The 9942-nt window shown below is 32.4% G+C and overlaps 1 long non-coding RNA gene across 3 annotated transcripts; it reads right to left on the reverse strand.

Annotated features, from left to right (window-relative positions):
- Nucleotides 1–227: 227 nt before the first annotated feature.
- Nucleotides 228–5523, reverse strand: LOC105797253 (uncharacterized). 3 transcript variants are annotated; one of them, XR_001134725.2, is made up of 4 exons: nucleotides 4816–5523; nucleotides 4386–4733; nucleotides 4160–4260; nucleotides 228–400 (listed from the first exon to the last, which is right to left on the reverse strand). It is a non-coding gene; the product is annotated as an uncharacterized LOC105797253 (long non-coding RNA). The 3 variants fall into 3 exon arrangements; XR_001134726.2 differs by having other exon boundaries at nucleotides 4170–4260; nucleotides 4386–4736; XR_008194671.1 differs by having other exon boundaries at nucleotides 4386–4736.
- Nucleotides 5524–9942: the final 4419 nt, after the last annotated feature.

The following is a 9942-nucleotide window of genomic DNA, read 5'->3' on the forward strand; positions in this document are numbered from 1 at the left end:
TTAAAATCAACTCAAATAACTCACATTTAATAATTGTTTACGAAACACAAACATTTTATTGTATGATTCTGAATCTTCTATGCTAAGCTAAAAGTAAAGAAAATCATTATAATTAATTTAATTAATTAATTTTATCTTCCATGCCAAACAAAACTCATAATTTTTTTATCACTTCATTACCCAAACAAAGAACAAGTAATCAAGAAATTAGAAAAATACGTCTGCTAACCTATCACGTCTCTGTCTATCTCTCTGGCAACTCTAGGTTTTCAAAAGTTGTTTTTGGCCCGACGGATGACATCTCCAGTGTTTTGAATAATTTTCTTTATTTTTTTCACGTATTACGAGCATGGAATCAGAATTTGCCGGTCTATCCATTGATGATGAAGAAGAAGAAATCCTGCAAGCACAAGGAGATATAGAATCGGTAAGTGAATAAGAAGTTCTAAGTCTAGTTGGATGTTTTCTTACAGCCAGTATCATCCATTATCCAGCAATGAAAAGTACCATGGCTAACTTATGGCATCCTGTTAAGGGTGTTCAAATCAAAGATCTGGGGGAAAAGAGGTATATATTTAAATTCTTTCATATTATGGATATGGAAAGAGTTATAAAAGGGTCCCCTTGGACATTTAATAATCATCTGCTGGTTTTGCATAAGTTGCAATGGGGAGAGGACCCGTTAAGAGTTCCACTAATTTCATCACCCTTCTGGGTACAAGTCCATGATGTACCCATTGGCTTTTATTCTGAAAATCTGGCCATACAATTAGGGAATTTTATTGGAATTTTCCAAGAGTATGATAGCTCTAGTTTGGGGAAAGAAAATATGAATTTTATGCGGATTAGAGTACAAATAGATATTCGTCGTCCTCTCAAAAGGATAAAAAACAAGTTATGTTTAAGAATAAGTGCTCTTATGTTAGATTTAAGTATGAGAGATTAACTCTCTTTTGCTTCTATTGTGGCCGTCTTGGTCATAATGACTCCTTTTGTAAAGCAAAGATGGAGGCTGGGGTTGAAATTGATGAGATGGGTTGGGATTTGTCTTTGCATGCACAATCAAGAAGAGGCCAGGCAATGAGCAGTGCCTGGTTAAAGGAGGAGGGAGGATCTGTAGGTAGAAATAATAGAGATGAATTTAGGAAAAATAGAGATTTGAGGAAGGTAAGAAAATTTGAGAGCATTCCTGATCCTATTTTAGGTTTTAACCTGGAAGGTAATGGGTTCTCCCCAGGTCTAGGGAGAACAAGAAAGTTAATCGATAATAATCACATGGCGATGAAGCATGATTTGGAGAATGAGGTAGTTATAAGAGAGGAGGGGAAAAAGAAAGCAAGAGGGGATATTGAAGAAAGTAATGAGATGGGAGGGAGAAATAGGAGAAAGGCTGAAGTCAAGCATTTGTTATCGGTAGCTGCCAATAGGCAAGTCGACCGGTCGCAATGAAAATCTTAAGCTGGAACGTCCGAGGTTTGGGGAATCCTCGGACAGTTCGAGGACTTCGGCATTCGCTGAAGCAACACTATCCCCAAGTGATCTTCTTAATGGAGACAAAATTAAACAAAAATAGGATGGAAAAAATACGAAGAAGCTTTGGGTTTCAGTTTGGAATAGATGTGGATTCGATTGGATCTAGAGGTGGGCTAAGTCTAGCATGGAGTGAAAATGTTAACATTAAGCTCCAAATTTTTTCAAATCGACATATTGATGTGATTATCGGGGAGGGAGAAGATGATAAAATATGGAGATTTACAGGTTTCTATGGTTCTCCTTACTCACATGACAGGGATGAAGCATGGAATCTGTTGAGACAATTACGGAATCATGGAGAATATCCATGGTTGGTTTGCGGGGATTTTAACGAAATCTTATATGGATTCGAGAAGAAAGGTGGATTACCTAGGGAGGAAAGAAAAATGGAAGCTTTTTATCAGGTTTTAGAAGATTGCAGCCTAGTTGATTTGGGCTATTCAGGTAGGTGGTTCACGTAGGAGAGAGGGAATTTATTTGAAACAAATATCTAGGAAAGACTTGACAGAGGAGTTGCAACGGAGCAATGGAACGCTTTATTCCCAAATTCTCTTATCCGGCACCTCCCACATTCATTCTCTAACCATTGTCCACTTCTTTTGGATACGGTTTACAGGACTAGAGGGACGGCAAAAAGAAATTTCAAGTTTGAAGCCGGGTGGGTATTGGAAGAAACATTCTTTAGCAAAACTAAACAAATTTGGGAAAATTTTACAGGGGATTTTGTGAACAAGATGGAAAAACTAAAAAGAGGTTTGGAGAGGTGGGGAGCTAAGATCCAACAGAATAGAATGATGAAAACAGAGGTTTTGACTTCAAAACTGGCAACATTACTTGAATCTGATAGAAGTGATGAGAATCTGGCAGAGATTATTGATACAAAAATCCATCTGAATTTTGAGATTGAAAAGGATGAAAGCTATTGGGAGTAGAGGGCCCCAATTAATTGGTTGAAGCTTGGCTACAGAAATACAGCTTTCTTTCACAAGTAAGTGTCACAGAGAAGAAAACAAAATCAAATCCATAGGTTGCAATTTGAAGATGGAAAGGAGACAGAGGAGTGTAAGGAGGAGGAGGAAATCGCTAGAACGTATTTTCAAAAATTATTTTCAACAGGAGGACAAAAAGATTTTGAGATAATTTTGACAGGAATTGAAACATGTATTTCAGAGGAAGACAATAATAATCTAAATGCAAGATACACGAAGGAGGAGATATTGGAAGCTCTTTCAAAAATGGGACCTACAAAAGCTCTAGGAGAGGATGGTTTTCCAGCCTTATTTTATCAAAAGTGTTGGTCAATTATTGGAGAGGACGTATCTAAATTTTGTCTTCAGAAGTTAAACGAATGTATGGAGTTACGTTCAATTAATAAACAAACATTATGCTTATCGCAAAAATCTTGAATCCCTCAAGGATTACTCAATTTAGACCAATTAGCTTATGTAATGTGATCTAGAAATTGATAGCTAAAGTCATTGCTAGAAGACTCCGGGGAGTGATTCATAAATGTATTGATTTAGCACAAAGTGCTTTCGTTCCAGGAAGGCTGATTTCTGATAATGTTCTTCTTGCTTGTGAAATTCTACACACTCTAAAACTCAAGAGGGTGGGGAAAAAAGGATTCATGGCTGTCAAACTGGACATGAGTAAGGCATATGATAGGGTTGAATAGGGTTTTGTGGAAGGGGTAATGAAAAAATTGGAATTTGATCCAAGATGGGTTGACTCAATCTTAAATAGTGTCTCTTCGATCTCATATGAGGTGATTGTCAATGGAAACATAGGGCAAACGATTATTCCATCCAGAGGCCTAAGACAAGGAGATCCTTTAAGTCCATTCTTATTTTTACTTTGTGCAGAAGGACTATCGAGTCTAATGAGGCTTGCAAAAGAAGAGAACATTCTTAAAGGAGTTAAAGCAAGCCGAAGAGGACCAGCTATCTCCCATTTACTCTTTGCAGATGATTGTATCTTATTTGCAGAAGCTACGAAACGGGGGCACAATCTTTAAAATAGATACTACAGGAATATGAGTTGAGCTCAGGGCAATGTGTGAATTATAAAAAATTGGCTGTCTTTTTCAGTACTAATACAGAAGAGGGTGCAAGGGGAGACGTCTCAATGATCCTTGGAGTTAGAAGAGCAAATGATATAGAGTGATATCTAGGGCTTCCTAGTATAGTGGGGAAAAGGAAGAAATCATCTTTTCAAGGTTTGAAGGACAGACTCAAACAAAGAATTGACAACTGGAGTATTAGGTTTCTCTCCCAATGGGGAAAGGAAGTATTTATTAAAGCGGTCCTACAAGCTATTCCAACTTATTCAATGACTTGTTTTCTACTCCCTAAGACCCTTTGTACAGAATTGGAAAGAATAGTTGCTAATTTCTGATGGCGGAAGAGATGGAATAAAAAGAGTATTCATTGGTGCACCTGGGAGAATCTATGTTTATTAAAAGAAGATGGTGGCCTTGGTTTCCGAAATTTTGTGAAATTTAATATTGCATTATTAGCGAAATAAGGTTGGCGTCTTGTTAATTACCCAAATTCATTATTGGCTCGTGTTTTGAAAGCTAAGTATTATCCCAATTCAGATTTCTACAAAGCTCGGTTGGGAAATTTACCTTTGCTTACCTGGAAAAGTGTTTGGACTGCGAAAGGTCTACTTGAAAAAGGTTTTTGCTGGAGGGTGGAAAGAGGTGATAAAATTTCCATTCGAGATGATCTGTGGATACCAGGAAACGAAATGGTTAGAGTACCAAGTCAAGAATTTAATAGAAATCTTGAATTAGTTCCGGATTTAATTGACCCAAGTAACAGAAGGTGGAAAACAGAGTTAGTAAGAGATACCTTCCTACCGGATGTAGCGGAGAAAATTTTAAAGATCCCACTGGCGGAGATGGAACATGAGGATTTTCAAGTTTGGAGAGGGCAGCCGACCGGGGAGTTTTCAGTTAGGAGCGCCTATAAACTATTACATGAGTCTACCTTGGCTCCTAATGATTTAAGTTTACATACCGAAACTATAAATTTCTATAGAAAGCTATGGAAATTACATATCCCGTCGAAGATCAAAATGATAATATGGAGGATTTCATGGAACTCTATCCCTCAAAATAAAGCGGGTAATGGCAAATACTCAGTGTCCCAGATGCGATTGTGAAGAAAAAAACAATTGCCATATCTTTCAACAGTGCCCTACTGTGATTGAAGTTTGGAATCACTTAAATATGTCATGGATACTGAATCAGAGAAGTGAGAATATGTGGAGATGGCTTACTGGAGTCTTTGGTCAAGGAAATGAAGAGCAGCTTTGACTTTTCTGTTGTGGTCTCTGGTTTATCTAGTTCAGTAGAAATCAACTCGTATATGAAAGAAGACAAATGTCAGGAACTGAAATTGCAAGGAAAATTAGAAGCTATATTTCAGAACTTGAAGCAACAAAATAAGGAAAACTTACTCTCCACTTTTTTGACAGTTTTCAACAGGTGTTCAAAAGGGGAAGGGCAACGGTTCATTTTGACGCAGCTTTTGACCGTCAGACGTTCAGATCGGCATCGGGGCTAATAGTATGGAACTGGGAAGGGGAAATCCTTGCATCACAGGCAGTTCATCACTCCAACATTGAAAATCCATTTACAGCAGAGGCATATGCAGGATTATAAGCAATAAAACTAGGTATTAGCTTGGGAATCAACAAAATCGAAGTTATGGGCGACTCAAAAACGGTTATCAAGAAGTGTCAAAGTTCTATTATAGATAGATTGGTTATTGGAGTAATAATCAGAGATATTCAAAACAGGAAAAATAGCTACCAAGAGATTGAGTTTTCTTTTATCCCAAAAGCAAAAAACATCTATGCTCACACTATTGCAACGGAGGCTCTCAAGAGAAGAGAAAGCTTTTACCTGGAGAGGGGAGTCCCAAGAATGGTCCGTCACGCGTTGGAGAGACTCTGGCCGAAACCTCCGGACCGAAGAAATGAAGAGTTTTCTCTTCTGCAATAAAAGATAGCAAAGAAACAGAAGCATTGGAACCTACTATCATAAAGGCTGGTCGGTGGATTTGAAAGGAAATGACTAAGTGGTATCCAGCTATATTGATTTGACTGGTATAGGATAAGAATGAGCTTTATTTTAATGTTGTTTATTTGGATCGAGAAGTATTTGTTAGGCCCAAATTTGTTTTTCCGTTTCCAGAATATTCTTCAGTATAGACATAGACCCTTATTTCTTTGGTTTCCCTTAGTATATAAATAAATCCATCAAATTATTCAAAAAGAACAAGTAATCAATTTAATTAATGGCAAAGATTATTTTTCCTTTGTTTTTAGCTTAGTATGGAATATCCATGAAATAAATAAAATTAAACTTTGTAGGTAATTATTAAATATGAGTTATTTAAGTTGATTTCGTTAAAGATAATTTGGAAGCATAAAATAAAATTTTAAAATTTAGGAGATTAAATTAATTAATTTCAATATAATAGTAATAAATCATTGACATTATTAAGGGATAAATTTTTTCAACAATTTATTTAATTTATTTTATTTTTCTGAAATTTAAATTTTCAATATTAAAAAGAACTTTAGAATTTTCGCAATGGGATAAACAAGTACAATTTAAAAATTTTTTTATATTATTTTAGTTTCTACTATTTTTTACTTTAATATTTGAATTTTTTTACCCCATTCATTATTTTAAAAAATTTGGGTAACCAAAATAAGAGTGTAAACATGATGTGATGTATATAGTTAATCGTTGTTAGATATTTAACACTTGAGTGACTAAAATGAAAATACCTTAAATATTAGGTGACCAACAGAATAATTTACTTTTAAAATAACTATATAAGGAATATTAGATTTTATTTCTTTTCTCGAAAAATCCCCAAAGGTTAGTAATAAGGAAATAAAGCCTAATGAAATGACCCTAAGAAATCTAAAACCATGGGTGGATGAAGATTTTTTTATATATAAATTGAGTGGTGGACATTAAATATTTTATTATTTTATCATTTATACATTAATTGAATTACAATTTTCTATTTTTTAAGGTAAGGTCATTATCTACCCTAAGATTCTCCCATGCCTAAAAGCAAGAAATATTCTTATTAGAATAATTTTTTGACGGTTAGAATAAAAAAAAGTAAAAGAAGAAATATAAGGTAATATGCCAAATAAAATTAAGGGATAATAAAATATTTGTCCTTTGAATTTGGTAATTAGGTCCATTTTGGATTTCTATAATTTTTTGGTCCATTTTTAATCTTTGAATTTGACAATTAGATCCATTTTGGTCCCTAAACTTTGATTTTGTCTAGATTTAATGATGTGACACGTGTTACTAGAACAAGACCGTATCAAATGAATTGAGAACTGATTGATATAACGGTCTGAATAAAGGGATTGAACCGATTGACTCAGAAATTGTTTGAAATTGCTAAAAATAAAAAAATCAAGACAAAAAGTGACAGTTGAACAGATTAAATTGATTTTATAAAAAAAATTATTTTAATTTTTTTGTAGAATTTTATGAATTTTAATTTTTTATTTAATTATTGTTGGTCTGGCTATCGAATTGATCAAACTAGTTGCATCAAGAACCAAAGGTCTAACCAATTCAACCATCGGTCCGATTATTAAAACACTGAATCTGAAAATTTATATAAATTCTTAAAATTTCAAGTGATACTGTGGCAATCTCAAAGTGTCACATCATCAAAATTTTATATTTTTCTAGTTTAGGATCAAAATAGACCTAATTGTTAAATTCAAATGCTAAAGTGAAAAAAAATACAGAGAATCTTGAAATAAACTTAATTATCAAGTTCATAGGCCAAAAGTTATATCATCTCAATAACTAATATATGCTGATTCCATATAATGTAAAAACAAATTCTACTTATTATTATTTTAACGAAAAATATTAGTTTAGTAATAAATTCTACTTATTCAGTTATCAATTATAATATGTTATTTAAGTTTTAAAAATAAAACATTAGTGTTACCTAAATGACACAAATTTAAATTCTGTTATTTTTTTCTCCTTTTCTCAATATTATAATGATTAAAAATAGGAAAAACTATATTCTTTGTTGAAGTATTTTTGTTTTGGTTACCAAACTACAAAAACTTTTAATTTTATCATTAAAGTTTTCAATCCATTCTGGTTTGACCACTTTCCATTAAATCATGAACATAAATGAAGACTTGACCTTTTTTTAATTGGTATAATAACAAAGTTAGCCTCCAATACTTACACATTCTATCAATTTAATCCTAATTCTAAATAATCCGACAAATTTAACATTTTACGTTTACAAATTCTATCAATATGGTCATCAAACACATCTTTATCATAAATCTTCCAAAGCTTCAACTTTTCTTCTTCAATGGCTGCTTCTTCTCTTCAAGTCTCAACTTCCTATACAACTTGAATATGAGTCATTTTGTAGTTTCAGTTTCTCTTCAACTTGATTAAACAAATGGTAGTATATATTTTTTAGTGGATGCAGTTTGTGGAGTTGCGATATAATTAAAAATTTTGAGGTGAAAGTTAAAAATTGTGTTAAAATAATTTAAATTGTTATGAATATTTTATTATTAAGTGGATGTCCATCAAGATCAAGATAAGTTTTGATGTACTTAAAACTGTAATAGTAATTAGAAGTAGAATTCTATAATTCATTTATACTTCTTATGTTTATAAATATAGACTTAGGAGAAGTATTGTAAATAATTCTGATTGATCAATAAAATACGCTCTATCTTTGCTCTCCCATTCTCTTTGTTTTCTAATTTTTGTCTTTTATTTTATAACACGTTGTCAGCATGATTCTCTTTTATTTTATAATACGGTCACTCCAAACTGCTGCTCAAGTTGTTGTCGATTGCCTTCTAGAGCTATTGCAATTTCAGTCTTCAATTAAGGCCTACACACGATGGGTAATCATTATTCAAAGAAATTATATAATCCTTACGTGGGTGATGACGATGATGTTAAAGATCTTCAGGTATATTTTAATATGATTTATTATATCATATTTATTATAATTGGAGACTAATCATGACAACATGAATAGATAGATTCTGATTTGAAATCCACGTATCTTGTGATGGTGATTATGAAATATAGAATCAATAAAGGTGTTTAGATGTTGTTTTACTAGATTTTTTGCATTCCCCAAAGTGAATGCAAACATAAAGAAAATAAAAGATATAATCATGGACCACTAAAAGTGGGAACATAGTAATAAATAAGAGAACAATGAGAGTTCCCAAGATAACTCTTCAAAGGGTAAAGATAACTTATGTTATCAATGTGATATGAAAGATTATTGGCCACGTATGTGGCGTATGCCCAAATATTTTGTTTCTGTTAATATTCTTTGAGGAAGGATATGAGAATGTAGTAATGAATTCTATTATTATAGGTAGAAAATATTTATCTTATTTGGTACTAAAATAAACAAATATTATTCAAATATTTGATAGTATAAAATTAGTTGAAAGCTCTAGAAGAGCTAATATATCAACATCTAAAAACCACAAAATTTGTGACAGTTAATACATTAGTTTTAAAATATATTCATTATAATTTATATCATATTGAGATTGTGAATGAAGAAAAGATTATATTTCATATGAATCACTATTGCTATAAATATCTATTTTGAAAGGATGAAAACAAAGGAGGATTGAGTTATTGATTACTCTTGTTATTAAATTGAATTGACTGTGACTATCTTTGTGATCTTCTTTTGTCATCATCCACATTAAGGGGTTGAAAGCAAAATATTTTACTGTGAAAGATCAACTTATGGCAATAGAATATGGTAATTCTATCTAAAGCTCGTTATGGTCGGATGTACCTAAAGTTGCAAGGTTTTTTTTTTAAACTGTGAGTATAACTCTACAGTATTCAAAATAAGTTTTCAATTAAAATTACGTGGAAAAATATTACTGATGATTATTTGCAAGAGATAAAACATATGTATGAAAAGTTATTGGTTATGAAACTGTTGTACACCTGGAAAATAGTGATTTAGACTTCACATTGATTTAGACATTTCCAGTAGTAAATGTCACAATTGTACTTATATGTGGATACAAAGTAAAAGGAATGAAAGTAAAATTATTAATTTGTCACAATTTATATTGACATTTTAGTACAATTGAAATGCATGTTAAACTAAACCATAAGTTTATTGATACAAATGCATTTACTACTTGGTGTGACCAGCTAGACCATCTTGAATCATATATGATGCGAAATTAATTGAGAATTCATATGAACATTCATTAAAGAACCAAAAGATTCTTTAATTTAAATAATTCTCATTTGTTGCTTGTTCTCAATGAAAATTGCTTATTAGAAACTCACTAGCTAAAGTTGAGATTTAATGT

Source organism: Gossypium raimondii, chromosome 3 (assembly GCF_025698545.1).
Source record: "Gossypium raimondii isolate GPD5lz chromosome 3, ASM2569854v1, whole genome shotgun sequence".
Taxonomy (NCBI): domain Eukaryota; kingdom Viridiplantae; phylum Streptophyta; class Magnoliopsida; order Malvales; family Malvaceae; genus Gossypium; species Gossypium raimondii.